We start from the raw sequence: 16925 nt of genomic DNA, 5'->3' as shown, positions 1-16925 counted from the left end.
CACAAGGGTTAATGTGCAGAGTAAGCATTCACAACTAAAGAATAAAAAGAAATGAAAACACAAAAACAAAAACACGTATCACAGAGTCGCGGGTAGGCAAAAGACGAGAGCGCAAATCAATCAAGAATAGGAAAGAGCGGGATAGCGCGTCAAATTGAACACATGCAACAACAATTTGTACTCAAAAGCGCGAGAGTTAGTTAAAACGGTAAATACACAAAAGCAAAAGAGATAAACAAAACAACAACACCGCTAATGCAAGTATTGTTGTAAGTTTTGATTTTATTTAAATTTAAACAAAAACAACAGCAAGAATTCGCGAAATGAAAATTAAATTCGGATGTTGTAATTATTATTAATTAAACCGATAATTTAAGAGTAATGTAAAAGTATTTAGTCGCGAGAAAAAATAAAAGTTGATAAGCGCAAAAAAAACACGTCCGTCCTCTGCAACGAGTGAAAGTTTTTATGAAAAGAAGATTTAAAATTTTGAAAATAAGAAAAGAAGATTTAAAATTTTGAAATTAAGCAAAAAAGATTTAAAATTTTGAAAATAGGAAAAGAAGATTTAAAATTTTGAAAATATGAAAAGATTTAAAATTTTGAAATTAAGAAAAGAAGATTTATAATTTTGAAAATAAGAAAAGATGATTTAAAATTTTGAAAATAAGAAAAGATGATTTAAAAGTTTCGAATTAGAGAAAGAGAAATAAGAAAAGACGAACTACGAGTTTTGGAAAATAAGTAAGAAAGAAAAATTCAACAAAGAGGAATCAGAATATTTGTAATCATATAAACTAACATCTAATTTAAACACTAATTTAAATTATTTTGTAATCAATATTTTTACACACGCTGTATAACGAGATCACCGAACTGACCGTCGCAGGGTTAAAAGAAAAGTTAAAAGAGCTAAATTTAAGTGTAAAAGGCAACAAACCTGAATTAAGAGAGAGATTAATTTCATATTTTGATTTAGACACGAACGAGGAATCCTTATGTTCAGGAGCTAATACCAGTATTCAAGGCGAAGTTGAAGAAGTTGAGAGAGAAGTGACAATAGCATTCACATTAAAAGATATTCGTGATTCGTTGACAGAGTTTGATGGGAGCAACAAAAAGGATGTACTAGAATGGCTTTCAGACTTTGAGGCTACAATGGAATGATCTTCAGAAATTTATCATTGTTCGTAAATAGTCAAGAGGGTCCAACAAGTTGGAGTAGTAGGATGAGTTTACTGTTAAATTGTCGGCAAAAGAAGTTCACAAGCAATTAGAGAGTAGAAAGAAGAAATACAACAAGAGTCTGGTTGAGTACTTTTATCTAATGAAGAGTATAGCCAAAAGCGGCAGCTTAGATGAGGAAAGCATTGTCGAATACATCATTGAGGGTATCCCTGACTCTAAAATGAATAAAAGCGTGTTTTCCCAAGCGAGAGATTTGAAGGAATTGCGAGAGAAACTAACGATGTACCAGAAATATGCTTCCAACCAAGAGTCTAAACCAAAACCACGATTTGAGAAGCTGCAATCGAGGAGTGCTTTGGAGGATTTCAAATGCTTTAAGTTTGGAGGAAAGAATCACATCGCTAAGAATTGTAAAGACGATTTCAAATGTTTTAAATGTAATCAGATGGGCCACAAAGCTAATCAGTGTGAGACGAAGAATACAAAGGATACAACGAAGACAAATACAAATTATCAACAATTGACACTTAAGTTTAATCGTTCCAATAGGCAATGGAGTATTATCTGCTCTGTTTGATTCGGGCAGTGATATTTCCACCATTAGCGAGAGTACTTATAAGGAAATAAACCCGGTTAACTTAAACCGTGAATGCAACGAGGTAATTGGCGTAGGAGGGAAAAAGATTTGTACCCTTGGATTTTTTAACGTCACTACAGAGTTAGACGGCAACGTCGTGGAAATAGCCTTTCATGTTGTTCGAGATAAAGATACTTTGTACAAAGGAGTAATCGGAAATGATGTTTTGGAAAACTTAAATGTTACCATTGGGAAAAGAGGAATTGTTTTCCACAAAGAAGATGAGATGCCAAAACCATTCAGCACTGATAAGCAAACCGAAACAAAAGTCCCAGATTTGCAAAAGACGGTTGAAATTATAATGACGATGACCTTAGAAGACTGTAGTAGCAGAAGAGATCCCAATTCATCAGAGGCCAAGACGTTTGCCATATCAGGATCAGACGATAGTAAATCAGCGAATAAAGAGAGAGACGAAGGCTGGAATAGTTCGTCAAAGCTTTTCCAAGCACTTATGTCCTGTGGTGCTAGCATCGTGGAAAGATGGCAAGAATATAGTATGCTGTGATAATAGAAAGCCAAATCCGAAGATAATACGACGCAACATTGAAGACCACGATTTTGAGATCAAACATCGACCTGGAACGTTGTTTAATGTCCGAAGAACAGCTTAAAGACGAAATGAGAACGACATATGATCAAGAGTTAAAGTCTCAGTTAGAGGAAGAATTATTTATTGAGTTAAAACGAGGAAAAGATGAAATTCGTAGAAGAGCAAAATATGATGTAGAGAATATTGGGGAAAATGAGGTCCCAAATAGGACCAATACCGTAGCAGAGTACATGAAGATGTAGTGACCATCATTCGGGACGAATGAGGCTGTAGAATGGCCGAATGTAGGATTGCGTGAGAACCCCTAATGGTATCAGAATGCCGATAACGATATTAGTTTGATAGATATCGATAGATGGTCAATCGAGGAGAGAGAGATGCTTGAGTTGCTGGACGAAGAGGTTGTGTTGGTCTCGTTAAATGAAAAGTGTTCAATAAGATGGTTTCTTTTTCTTTTGTTAATAATTAAATAAAAATGATAAGCTAAGGATACATAAAAGCAAAGTGGTGTGAAGAGTATTTTATTTTGGTCCAGTGGACTCAGCCTTTCTACATTACACATTATTTTTGCGCTTGTGCTTTAAATTTTCAATTAAAAATATTGTATCATAATATTTTTGCAAAAGTTGCCAGTTACATAAAAAGAATGAAAGCATCGAGCAAAGCGACATAGATGTGCTTGCGTCGAAATGCTGAGGGCAACTAAATCAACCCTAATGCTCTGTGTGAGGACTTCGGCAGCCGTTCGGTTACACGCATACGAGGTGCCGTACGTGTTCGTCCCCCGGGGGATATGAGTGCCGGGCTCTGCTTTAGATCCAGCCGTTTGCTATGGTATTCAAGCCTTAGAGATTCAAAACTTTCTGTACCTCTTGAACGTTGAAACAGTCGCCGCGCACGGAAACACGCTCGTCTGGCTGCCGCTATATTGTCGCACCACCAATGTACAGCCGCATAGGGGCGTTTGAAAAGTTTTCGACGTGTCATGCTAGCGTTGCAGGCTGTCTCAATGCTATGCATAATACTGTTCGCCATATTTTCTGCGCTGTTTTCACTTGTGTTGAACAGCAGGTTTCCACGGAAAGCAGGAATGCTCAAAGTATCCACTCTGAATGCTCCCTCGCTTATAGTAGTATGGTGAGGTGTACTACGGCCAATGGAGAACAATATAAATATCGCATACTTTCCAATTGGAAAATCGCTCCAGTGGATCGCTTACAAACGTCAAGTCTATTATTGATACCATACCTGCTCTGTTTTCTTGGACCCTGTGTTGAGTAACGAAACGTTGAGAGTCGTCAGAGCCTCAAGGGGCAAACGGCCTCTTCTATCTGTATGACTTCTGCCCCATTCCGTGGCCCATGCATTAAAATCGCCGCCAATTATAACTGGGGTGCGGCCCCTAGCATCGTCCACTAGTTCGTCAATGACCTCTTCAAATCTAGCGATGGATAAGCTGGGGGTAGGTAGCAGCTATATACCCAGTAGCTACCGCAGATCTACGCTCTGACGAAGCCATCGTATGATCGCACATTAACCAGAGGTGCTTGGAGTGCGCTGCAGTTCCAAATAGAAGCCTTGTTTGTCGTTGAGGGCATAGCCGACTATCAGCTCTGTGGCCTATTTTGGCCCTGTCTACGCCTGCTTCAATACAAAGGAAGCAAGTTTCTGACCCATCGCACTTTGCAGCCTTATGGCCTGGCTGTCCACATTTGAGGCAGCAGTTCGACCTATCGGTTTTGGCTGCTGCATTTGGGTGTGTAACAACTCGTAATTTATAGTTTAATTGTACTTTATTTAAATATTAATTTATTCTTTAGTTCTTTGTACATCTACACTTGTTCGCTGTCACGCTCCAAGCCCCGAGCGTTGCCACCTTACGTCCGATATCTCTTCGATATTCGTTATCGGTCTGCCAGGGTTGCCACACCTCTCCTTTTCTTTTAAGCTTCAGTTTTAACCCGGTCTTCGGTTTCTCTGGAGTTGAACGTCGAGTCGAAAGATACATTTGCTCTGAAGATGGATCGGAGAGTATCTCTTGAGGTTGATCAGGAATCACTGAATATGGTGATGAGCGTTTAGAAGCGTATTAAGGGTTGAGAATCAGTCTGCGTTAATGCGTCCTCATTCGAGTTATTAGGCGGCCCCTCTTTCGACGGGGCTGACTTTCCTCCCATTTCCAAAAGGCTCCACTTCATTTCCATTCCTTTCAACAACTTTATACTCCGTTGTTTCAAAGTTGGGTGTCAATTTGAAGGAAAAATACCGTTCTTTAGCAAAACTTTGTCGCCCACCTTTATGTCGGATTCCTTAGCACCTCTAACCTTGTCACCTGTAAGCTTTCCTTTTTGTTTATTGATCAGGTCTTTATGTCTTGCCGAGGTGTCTACTACTTCTTCTATAATATCTCGAATGTCCGGCAGCTTGTCTCGAATGGTCTTATTAAACATAAGTTCCGAAGGTGTAGAGTAGAGAGCTGCATGAATGATAGAAAAATCAATTCGAGTTAACAACATTCAAAACCAAATAAATGAATTGAATGACTTTGAAAATCGACTTCAACTAAATGAGTGTGCGACGTAAAAATCAGTCGCACAACATTCAAACGAAACAAAACGATTTGAATGAGTTAAAAAGTGAGTCAATGAGTTGCTATGATTCGAATGCATTCGAATTCCAATTCTGATTTTAGTATTTAGTATTTATTTGTATTGTATATTTTTTAACTATATGTGATAACTGTACTACAAAACTAGAGTGGTTAGTGGCTCAGTGGGGACCTACTCAGACTACAATACTGTTGTTATCGGGTTCAAACCTCCTACAGAGATAGAGAAGAATTTTTTTTCCAAATAGTGAAGTATATTAAAAAGTAGATCAATTGTGTATATGATGGATTAAAGAATATAATTTTTTTTTTATAATATATTAGAAAGCCTTATTTATGTTTTCACGGTTCGTGGAAACTAGGAATCTAATTTAGAAAAAATAGATTTTACAAAATTTGTCCCAAATTGTCAAATCCAAAACTGTGTCCTTAAGTTTTTGGTGTATAGCATATTTTAATTTTAATAGCCCCCATTTCGCCATTATTTTCCATACATTTTTGATAAAATAATTAGTTTTTGTTAAAAACATCCCAATAAAAATGAGTCAATTCGAATAATTTTAATGATTCGAGTGCCTTAGTACAATTCGATGTTTTGACACTCAATTCATTGCCTTTCATTAAACAGAGTTACGTATTTTGCGAGATATGACAGTACAAACTCACACTCATTCATTTAATTGTGTAGTTGTCACTCATTTATTTGAATTCAATTCGAATGGATTTATTTGACTTTGACTTTGCTTCCATTCATGCAGCTCTCTAGTGTAGAGCCAGTAGTTCCATGAGGTGTCGTATTGTAGGTTAATATAAATTTTTGTAGCTCCTCTTTAAAATTTCCCTTATTTAACGACGCAATTTTAAGGCGTTTGCCCAATGAACGATTCATGTTTTCTACTTCACCGTTGGCTTGCGGCCAATATGGAGGAGTCTTAATCAAAGTGATGCCACTAGCTTCACAGAAGTCCTTGAATTGGGCGCTAGCGAACTGCCGGCCGTTATCTGTCCTTAACGATCTCGGTATGCCAAGCCTGGAAAATATTTCCTTAAATGCCGTAATAATTGTTTGCGATAATATTGAGCCGATGAATTTTATCTCCTGATAACGCGAAAAATAATCTATCTATCGCTCTCATTCGTCGCTTCATAGCTGATTCGACATGGTGTCCTTCGTGCCCTAACAGTTTTAGAGTTCTCTGCCGTAGAACTTCTGGTATCACTATACGGGTACCACGCAACAGAATGCTACCCACTGTTGATAGCTCAGCTCTAAACGGGTAATAACAGCTTGATAAACCTTCATTCCAGTTATCGTCTTTAAGATGTGAAACAGCAGCTGATATCACTCGGTCCACAACACTTGTTATACCCTTGCAGAGGGTATTATAAAATTGGTCAGATGTTTGTAACGCACAGAAGGAGAAGTTTCCGACCCCATAAAATATATATATTCTTGATCAGCATCTTATACCCCTGCAGAGGGTATTATAAAATAAAATTAAATTTAATTATAAAATTAAACGCACAGAAGGAGAAGTTTCCGACCCCATAAAGTATACATATTCTTGATCAGCATGAGAAGCTGAGTCGATATAGCCATGTCCGTGTGTCCGTCTGTCCGTCCGTCTGTGCGTATGAGTTTTACTCAGCCGTCTTAAGAGGGGTTTTTTATTACCCGGGAAAAATAAAGTATGAAATTCATAAGGATCGGACCACTATATCATATAGCTCTAGAAGAACTAGAAGAAACATTTTCATAAAAATCGGAGTATGCTATGAAATTTACATATGTGATAATATTGGATATAAAACCCCAGATCCCAAAATTTGAATGTGATCGGATAAATATAACACACACGGGGATTCGGGTTCGAATCACAGGCTAGTGGAGGGATGTAGTTTTCGTCTAAGCCGAAGGCCTTAGTTGCCAGTGCTTGTAAAATATAGTTAGGTTGATAGTTTACAACTATATCCTATACTTTAATACAATACAATACAATAACACACACAGACGCAACGCTACATGAACTGTATAAGTATGCGTGCGTTGCTTTGCCTTGGGAATAAGGGAAGAAGAACAAATTGTAAAATAGGGAGTAAAATTGTTTTGTTTGTATATAGATGAATTGAGTTGCAGAAAACAAATTTTGAACATGTAAAATTATTATTACCAAGGACTGCAAGGGTATATAAACTTCGGCATAGCCGATGTTAGCTTCTTTGATATTTTTTGCTATTTCTGGTATAGCAATTGCTTTTGGTGTCCTTTATCGAAAGAATCGCATGACTGAGCCTTACAAAGTCTTGATATTGAGTCGGAAATGTTCTCCTTTCCAGGGCGATACGTAACCTTGAATCGCCAAGTGCCACCGGACTTGCGTCTGCAATTATCTGCGTGCGTCTATTTGGATCAAAATATGAAAGTTCCGGGATACGAGCTAGCCGATTTTTCAAGTTAACAAACGTTTTTTCTTGTTCGCTCGACCACACGAATTTGCTATTGATTTTAAGTAGTACTCTTAATGGCTCTGTAATATGCGACAAATCGGCGATGAATTTTCCAACGTATGTAACCAGTCCCAGAAAGCTTCTCAGTTCCTCCTTTGTTTCAGGTGGTCGAAAATCCAAAATCAATTTTACCTTCTCTGGATCTGCCGCAATGCCGTCACTCGATAAGATATGTCCCAGAAATTTAAGCTCTTTTGCCTTATACGCGCATTTATCTTTCTTTAACAGAACACAATTGATCTCAAACAGATTCAACACTTCTTGTAACGCTTTATTGTGCTCAGCTTCAGTTCTTCCAAAAATTACTACATCGTCCAAATAGTTATATGTGCATTTTTGAATGGTGCCAAGATCTCCGCAATCACCACGTTGAAAAATCTCTGGTGCTGAATTTACGCCAAAAAGAAGACGTTTATATCGAAACAGCCCTTGCTGTGTCACAAAATTTGTTATTTCGCGGCTAGATTCATGAAGTTCAAGCTTATGATAGGCATCCTTGAGGTCCAGTCTCGAAAACCATTTCGCACCCCTGGCTTTTGTCATAAAAGTTTCAAAGGTTGGTAGTGGATAATTTTCCCGTTGGATAGCCCTGTTTGCCATCCTCATATCAACGCATAGCCTTATTTCGCCGCTTTCCTTGAACGCAATTACCACCGGCGAGATCCATGCACTCGGACCCCTTACTGGTTCTATTATGTCACGATCGCAAGCGTCTTTTATCTTATCTGCCACTTTATCTTCAAATGCCACTGGGACCCGTCTCATAGGTTGGTGCACTGGTTTCACGCTGAATCAATGGCAAATTTTATCAATCTACCTTTTATTTTTGAAAACGGCAATGAAGTCTCAGTACGGCAAACATCTAACCCTAACGTCAGGACCTTGAGTTGAATGGCCGTTTTCTTCCCCAGAAGCGATTGACTACCCTTTTCTATTACGTAAAATGTAGCAATCATTTCTTGGTTCGTTTTCACACTTATTGGTGCTTCAAAAACTTTAAGAACCCTGAGCGGATCTTCAGTCGCGTATGCTTTAAATCTGTCAGTCGTCTGGGATCTCATATTCCACATAACAGCGTTGGTATTACACAACATTTTCCAACGCTTCTCACATAATAAATTCGCAGGCGATCCTGAATCAATAATCATTCCGATTGACACTCCTCCAATGTAACATCTAATGTTGTCATCATTTCTTGCCGAACCATCAATTCTAAAACACTCCAACTCTTTGTCCTCATCATCATCGCTTTTCACTTGATCTCCGACACTTTGAACATTTGCATATACCTTGCGCCTCTTTGTTTGGAGTATCCTCCCGTGTCCGAAGACCTCTTTGAGTTCCGAGTTCTACATTGCCTGGAAAAATGACCAAGCAAATTGCAGCGTTTGCAAATTTTAGCCTGCGCTGGACATTTTCCATTATTAGCATCATGATCCTCAAGTCCACATCTGGTGCAAGCCTTAGGTGGATCTCGCCCGAAACGTTTCCTTGCGAAAATTTGGTTGACGCTGTCGCTTACCTCTTCACCCAGCATAGTTTTCGAGTGCTTATTTACTTGTTCATGGGCCTGACAAGCATCTATTAGATCACTCAGCTTTTGCTCTTTCTCTAAAAATCTTTTCTTCAAGTCATTTGAAGCCCATGAGTCAATTATTTTATCGGCAAGACAAATATCTTCAACTTCTGCCCTTGTTGTGCCATATGAACACTTTGCAAGTTGTTGTCTCAGACGAATTACAAATCTGTTGAATGTCTCGCCTTCCAATGGTTCAAATTCCTAAAAAGGTGTCTCTCGAACGATGAATTCCTTAACGGTGCAAAATATTCGTCATACTCAACTAACGCTCCGGGAATGTTGTAAATTATCTCTTGCAGTTGTGGGCCACCCAAATGTAAAAGCTTGCTCTTTTTCTTGGGTATTGATATGATATCTTCCGCGTCAAGATATAATGTAAAAGACCTTAGCCATTTTTCCCACTCATGCCGGAGTAGCGATTTGTCAATCGTGTCGCAATGGAACGGTTTTATTTACGACATGATTTTCAAAAGAAAGTTCCAAAGAAAGTTCCTAAAATATAAACAAAAATTATATGTTTATTCTTATGTGTAACACATTCAATTGAATATGCCACTAGACACATTTGCGTCCATCGTGCTCTCCTGGCACATTTGTACCACTACTTTGATACATTTGTATCATCTTCCTGTGTCCTTCTCGTACATTTGTACGATTCGTGCTAATTTTTCTTTTGATACCTTTGTATCAATTTTCTTCTAGCCTCCTCGTACCTTTGTACGATTCGCGCCATTCTGATACCTTTGTATCAATTTCTTGTAGCCTCCTCATACATTTGAATGATTCGCGCCATTCTGATACCTTTGTATCAATTTCTTGTAGCCCCTCATACATTTGTATGATTCGCGCTATTTTGATACCTTTGTATTAATTTCTTGTAGCCTCCTCGTACATCTGTACGATTCGCGCTAACCTGATACCTTTGTATCAATTTTCTTGTAGCCTCCTCATACATTTGTATGATTCGCGCTATTTTGATACCTTTGTATATATTTCTTGTAGCCTCCTCGTACATCTGTAGGATTCGCGCTATCATGATACTTTTGTATCAATTTTCTTGTAGCCTCCTCATACATTTGTATGATTCGCGATATCTTGATACCTTTGTATCATTTTCATGTAGCCTCCTCGTACCTATGTATTATCAACTGAGTCGCACGACAAGTAGTCCAGTGTTATTTTTATAAGTACACTAGCAAACCCGGCGAACCTCGTTTCGTCACCTGACTGCTTTTAATATTTCTTAACATTTCGTTTGGGATTTACAGATGAAAATTTGTTTTGATTTATATTTGAAAAGTAAAACGAAATTTTCATTTTAGCACCTTTGTAAACGACATTTTTGTTTTTTGGTGAAAACATGAATTTTTTAGATTAAGGCCACAACTAGTCAAGGATTGGTCCTGTGATTTGTTGATCGTCATGGCGAAGAAAACCGAATCGGGATCCTTGGAATACGATTTTCCTCATCTTTAAATTTTTCTTTAAGTATTGATCATCAGTTTTTTATCAACAAACGCTTTCCACTGCACAGTTTTGGTTGCTGTAAATTTCTAAGCATTAACCCTGCACATTCAAGGATTTAAAATACCTGTGTATTTCGCCGGTAAAATAGTCATTCGACCAACATTGAATATACACTTCTAAACGCAATTTACCTTGATTCAACCGAATAAAATTAAGGTACTACTATTGTTTCGACATTCACGCATATTTGAAGTAAATTGTCAAAATTTTTACGAATCAGCAAACGGTATGCGTAGTATTTCATCGACCTAACCTTCTTGGTAGTTTCCTAACCTAAAACAAATTTGGTAAAAATTGTATTTTAGAACACCTAATACGTTAACGGCATTGATCTTACCCTTTGTTACCCTTACAAATTTGATAAAAATTGTATTTTAGAACACCTAATACGTTAACGGCATTGATCTTACCATTCAATAAATTTTTCATTTTGATATTAAAGTTATATTCATCGTCACCTTGCCAGAACATCAGCGGGTATTGAAACGCGTCATATGAACGTCACCAACAATAAACATTTCCACTTCATCCATTGTTGGATCATTAAATGTGCGTTCATGTGTTCTAGCAAGTCTTTTATCTGCTCTGATCACAACTGCAAATCTTGTATCTTACAAACAATTTTTTTTTAACGTAAATTACCTTAAATGTTGGATTATAACATGTTCTTCGATAATTTCAGCCCCAATTGAAGTCACTTGGAAGCAGACATTGTATTTTGAAGTGTTCGCTAGAAAATGTCATATTTCTAGTATTTCGCCCTAAAGTAGGAAACACAATGACACTGTTGGCTGGACCAATAATAACTAATTTTACTTTACCACTAAGGCGGCACAAACCAGTTGTTTTACCAGTAAACAAACTAATCGATGCAAGCTGTAGTCGATGGTGCAATCATATAGAAAGTCTGCCCGACTCAAATCTATTCTTGAACCATTTCTTCTTGCACTTTGAAGAATAATCCTATGCCCATCTGTACGATAGGCTCGACGATTCCTCGTTTCTAACCTAGCCGTTTCTTAGGCTGTCCTCTGTGCTCTTGTGTTTGAGAAGCACGAATTAATGCCCTTCCTCGTTGAATACTAAAGCGGCGCTCTTCTCGTATAATTTCTCCTTGTTCATCGGATAATCTAGAACGTGGCATAATGATTAGATTGCTAATTGGTTTGGTTTGATAATATGGGTTACTAAACACTGCACAAAACACGATATTCGAATTTCTATTATGTTACTACACAAAACACAATATTCGAATTTTTCCTTTAGTTTTCACATTGTATATTACAGAGCACTACAATGACATTAAAACAACAGTTGACTTTATTTAAATTGACTGTTAGAAAACATTTGTAACGGGATAAAATTGGCTGTTTTAAGGGTTTTCCGACAAATATTTATTGTTTTTAAGATGTATTCTGCTATTCGGGAGGAAACAAATCCGAAGGGATCAATAACCACGAAGATTGGTTCAGCAGATCTCGAGTTATAAGTGGTGTAACCAACACGAATAAAATAGAATAGAATAGAATAGAATAAATTTTTACAAATATATTTCATGGGCAACATGAAAGAACAACTTGATCGACGCCTAGTTCTGCTTCATGAACATCATGCGTTGGTCAGGTTGTTTAAGAGTGCTTTAGAGCGCATGCCAAATGATGACTTTATAGTCATAGTTGTCATCAAAGCAGATAAACGACCATCTGAAACACACGAACGCACATTTAATGCTCACAGTAACGAAGTTGCTATCCTGATGTTGTGAACAATTGGAAAACGATATTGTGCTTAAGTCAGATACTGTGCAACTACAACAAATATCTGAAACTCATCGATCATATGACGCATTGCAATACCCACTAATGTTTTGGCAAGGAGAAGATGGATATTATTTTAATATTAAATTGATAAATCCATTGAATGGTAAAGTATCAGTATCTTAATAATGGTTAATGTCTGTATTATTTGTCTTTAAAATGGTTAATTATCAAATTTTTAATTTCAGGTGAAGAAACTGCAAAGAAAGTTAGCTCAATGAATTATTATGCATATCGTTTGATGATTCGTCAAAATGCTGACAACTATTTGCTGCGGTTTCGTCGGCCAGATCTCTTTATTACTTTTACCAGTAATCCAAAATGGTTAGAAATTACTCAATTGCTGCTTCCCGTATAAACATCAAATGATAGACACGACATCACAGCACTTATATTTAGGCGAAAAATTCGGTCCCTGATGAACTTTATTGTTAAACAATGCGTCTTTGGATATACTCGATGCTGGATGTATTCAATCGAATGGCAAAAGCGAGGACTGCCGCACGCGCACATTCTTATTTGGTTAGTGGAAAGAATTCAGCCTGACCAAATAGATGATATCATATGTGGCGAGATTCCTGATCATGAAGTCGATCAGTAGACTGATGTTGTTACTACTAATATGATTCATGGACTTAATTCATGGAATTAACGGCGGAGACTGTTACTGGCAACGATAGGTATCCGCTGTATCCGCGTCGATCACCAGATGACAACGGTCAAACAGTCACAACGAAAGTGAAACGAATGGATTTCGTTGTCGACAACAGTTGGATTTTCCATATTCGCCACTTATTTCTAAAACGTTCAAGACACATTGCAACGTTGAATACTGCAGTTCAGTTAAGTTCATAAAATATATTTGCAAATATGTCACGAATGGCAGTGATATGGCGGTTTTTGGATTGCAATCCTCAAATACCAACGATGAAATTTCACACTATCAAGTTGGTCGTTATGTCAACTGTAATGAAGCGATTTGGCGTATATTCGCATTTCCAATTCACGAACGTCATGCTGCTGTTATGCATTTGGCGGTGCATCTGGAGAATGGTCAACGAGTATATTTCACGGCTTCGAATGCTACGCACCGTGCTAAAACACATCCAGCAACTACAATGTCCAGTTTTTTTGCAATCTGCCCAAGCGATCAGTTTGGACGAACATTGCTTTACACGGAGATGTCACGTTATTATACTTGGAATGCTTCATCCAAGAATTTTCAAAATTATGGATGTTTCTATTTGCGGTTGTTACTGGTAAATGTGCGTGGGCCAACTTCATTTGAGACACTACGATCTGTTAATGATGTAATGTTCCCAACATTATTATGATTATTAAAGTATAGGATATAGTTATAAACTATCAACCTAACTATATTTTACAAGCACTGGCAACTAAGGCCTTCGGCTTAGACGAAAACTACATCCATACACTAGCCTGGGATTCGAACCCGGATCCTCGTTGTTCAGTTAACTAAATGACTGGGCCACTTAGACAACTCATCTACGGAGGACTGCAATGTTCCCAACATATCGTGCTGCATGTGAAGAATTTAACTTATTAGAAAACGATACGCATTGGGATATGACAATCGCAGAAGCCATTATCTCTGCATCTCCAAGTCAGATACACACATAATTCGCTATAATAATTTCGACATGTTTTCCATCAAACCCATGTAAACTGTGGCACAAATACAAGTATAGTAGAACTTGGCGAGATCCAACATAGCGGTTGCAGTTGCTTTTCTGGAATAGCAGCCACATTGTTAGAAGGATGCCGTACGGCTCATTCAGCATTCAAATTACCTTTAAATCTTCAAACTATTGAAAAACCAACGTGTAATATTGCAAAACACTAAGCAATGGCCAAAGTTTTAGCGGCATCGAAAATCATCATCTGGGACGAATGCACAATGGCGCATAAACGTGCATTAGAAGCACTTAACCGAACATTAAAAGATTTACGCAATGACTCGAGATGTTTTGGAGGAGCAATGATTTCCAAGATCTACGACTGCCGATGAAATAAACGCTTGCCTCAAATTGTCAAATCTATGGCGCTATGTGAAGAAACTGCAGCTGGCAACAAACATGAGAGTTACATTGCTTAATGATACATCTGCTGAAGATTTCTCGGAGCAATTGCTGACTATCAATGGTAATGGTCAAGTACCTGTCGATGAATCGAGCGGATTAATATCATTTCCAAATAATTTCTGTAATATTGTCTCATCAAAAGACGAACTTATCAACAATGTATATTCAAATATTATTTCTAACTACAAAAAATAATGAATGAGATTAGTGAGCGAGAAATTTTACCGGCTAAGAATAAAGATGTAGATGACCTGAATTACATAATTCAAAATAAGATCATTGGAACAATGCATTCATTCCAATCTATTGACTGCGTCACAAATGAAGATGAAGCCACCAACTATTCCAGTGAATTTTTAAACTCTTTGGACGTGCCTGGCTTACCACTGCACAATTTGCGCCTAAAGGTTGGCTCCGTAGTAATCATGCTTCGAAACATAAACCAACCAAAACTGTGCAACGGTACGCGTTTGGTGGTTAGTAAATTGATGAACAATGTAATTTACGCTACGATAATGATAGGAAAATTCAAAGGTGAGGAAGTTCTCATTCCGAGGATCCCGATGATCCCAACCGATATGCCGTTTGAATTTAAAAGACTTCAATTTCCGATACGTCTTGCATTTTCCATGACCATCAACAAATCACAAGGCCAATCCTTAAAAGTTTGTGGTTTAAATCTAGAACATTCATGTTTTTCCCATGGTCAATTATATGTGGCATTTTCACGGGTCAGATAATAAAACGAAAAATGTCGTGTATCACAAGGTACTTAAGTGATGAGCAACCTATGTACTAAATACAGAAATAATAATGAATGATTAATGTAGTTATTTAATTTTGTATTTTTTCCCAAAAAAAGACACAATCTGCTTATTTATTGTCATTGTTAAGGCGGAACAAAGTTCTCCGGATCTCTAGTTAATAAATAAATAAATATAGTAACGATCATTAAATCAGCGCTACATATATATACAGTGTGGGGTCGGAAACTTCTGTGCGTTACAAACATACATATATCTTTATTTAGTCATCAATAATCATTATTATAAATAACTCCATAATATTACGTTATTTTTAAAAAGGGACGGTATAGTATATTCATACCAAAAATTATTTATTTATTATTTTATTTTTTTTATTTATTTAATTATTTACGTCAACTAACCCCCAGTCGACGAAAAAGCTTAAAATATAGATAACAAATTAATTAAAGAAGGTAGCTTAGCTTTATACACAACCAAACATCCCCGACCCGGTGGAGGTGTTTTATTTGCACAAGGTGCCAGCTATGCCCCGATTCACAGCCAGTGTGGTCAGGGATGAGTTGCAAGCAACCCAAGTCCAAAACATATTCAGCAGTTTCGTCGTAGATGATTGAAAAGTATAGCGCGAAGAGAAGTGACAGAAAGATGAGAGATAAGGTGAGAAAGGCTGTTAAAAGATTGGCAAAGAACACGAAAAGGTTCGTGAAGAGAGTAGTTAGTCAGACATCTACTAAGGTGAATAAGAAAATATCAAAGAAGCTAACATCGGCTATGCCGAAGTTTATATACCCTTGCAGTCCTTGGTAATAATAATTTTACATGTTCAAAATTTGTTTTCTGCAACTCAATTCATCAATATATAAATAAAACAATTTTACTCTCTATTTTACAACTATTTTACAATCACATATGTAAATTTCATAGCATACCCTGATTTGTATGAAAATGTTTCTTCTAGTTCTTCGTGAGCTATATGATATAGTGGTCCGATCCTGATGGTTTTCATACTTTATTTTCCAAAAAAAAATTTCCCGATAGCCCGATAGCTCTTAAGACGGCTGAGTAAAACGCATTCGCACAGACGGACGGACGGACGGAAGAATATATATACTTTATGTGGTCGGAAACGTCTCCTTCTGTGCGTTACAAACATCTGACCAATTTTATAATACCCTCTGCAAGGGTATAAAAAGTTTCTGGTCCGACGTGATAGAACACAAAAATATAGGGTATCTAGTAAATTAAAAGAAATGACTTCACCGTTGACTAGTTTATGGAGAAAGAGAATGCCACATACAAGCCTACGGTTGTAAAGTGAAGGAAGATTAATAAGAAGAAGTCTGTCGGAATAAGAAGGTAGGCGAAGGTAGTCCGCGTAACGCGAACTTAAGGAATTGCTTCTGAACCGATTCAATACTACGCTTGTGAACATCATATTGAGGGTTCCACACTGGCGAGCAATATTCTAGAGTAGGGTGAACTAACGAAGTATATAAAACCTTTGTTACGTAAGGTTCATCAAAACCTTTGGTCCAACGTTTTATGAAACCAATAAGACTGCATGCTCTATTGACAATTCAAGAGATGTGAAAATTAAATGAAAGTTTTGGGGTCAAACATAACGCTTAAGTCTTTGAAT

At 37.4% G+C, this 16925-nt stretch overlaps 1 long non-coding RNA gene across 2 annotated transcripts; it reads right to left on the bottom strand.

The window, feature by feature from the left end:
* Positions 1–10809: 10809 nt before the first annotated feature.
* On the bottom strand, positions 10810–11804 carry LOC124461290. 2 transcript variants are annotated; one of them, XR_006955009.1, is made up of 3 exons: positions 11422–11804; positions 10938–11361; positions 10810–10873 (listed from the first exon to the last, which is right to left on the bottom strand). It is a non-coding gene; the product is annotated as an uncharacterized LOC124461290 (long non-coding RNA). The 2 variants fall into 2 exon arrangements; XR_006955008.1 differs by having other exon boundaries at positions 11011–11361.
* Between the last annotated feature and the right edge of the window lie 5121 nt (positions 11805–16925).

Source organism: Drosophila willistoni, unplaced genomic scaffold (assembly GCF_018902025.1).
Source record: "Drosophila willistoni isolate 14030-0811.24 unplaced genomic scaffold, UCI_dwil_1.1 Seg302, whole genome shotgun sequence".
NCBI lineage: Eukaryota > Metazoa > Arthropoda > Insecta > Diptera > Drosophilidae > Drosophila > Drosophila willistoni.
The sequence above is the reverse complement of the archived record's forward strand: the minus strand, read 5'-3'. Positions and strand labels throughout refer to the sequence as shown.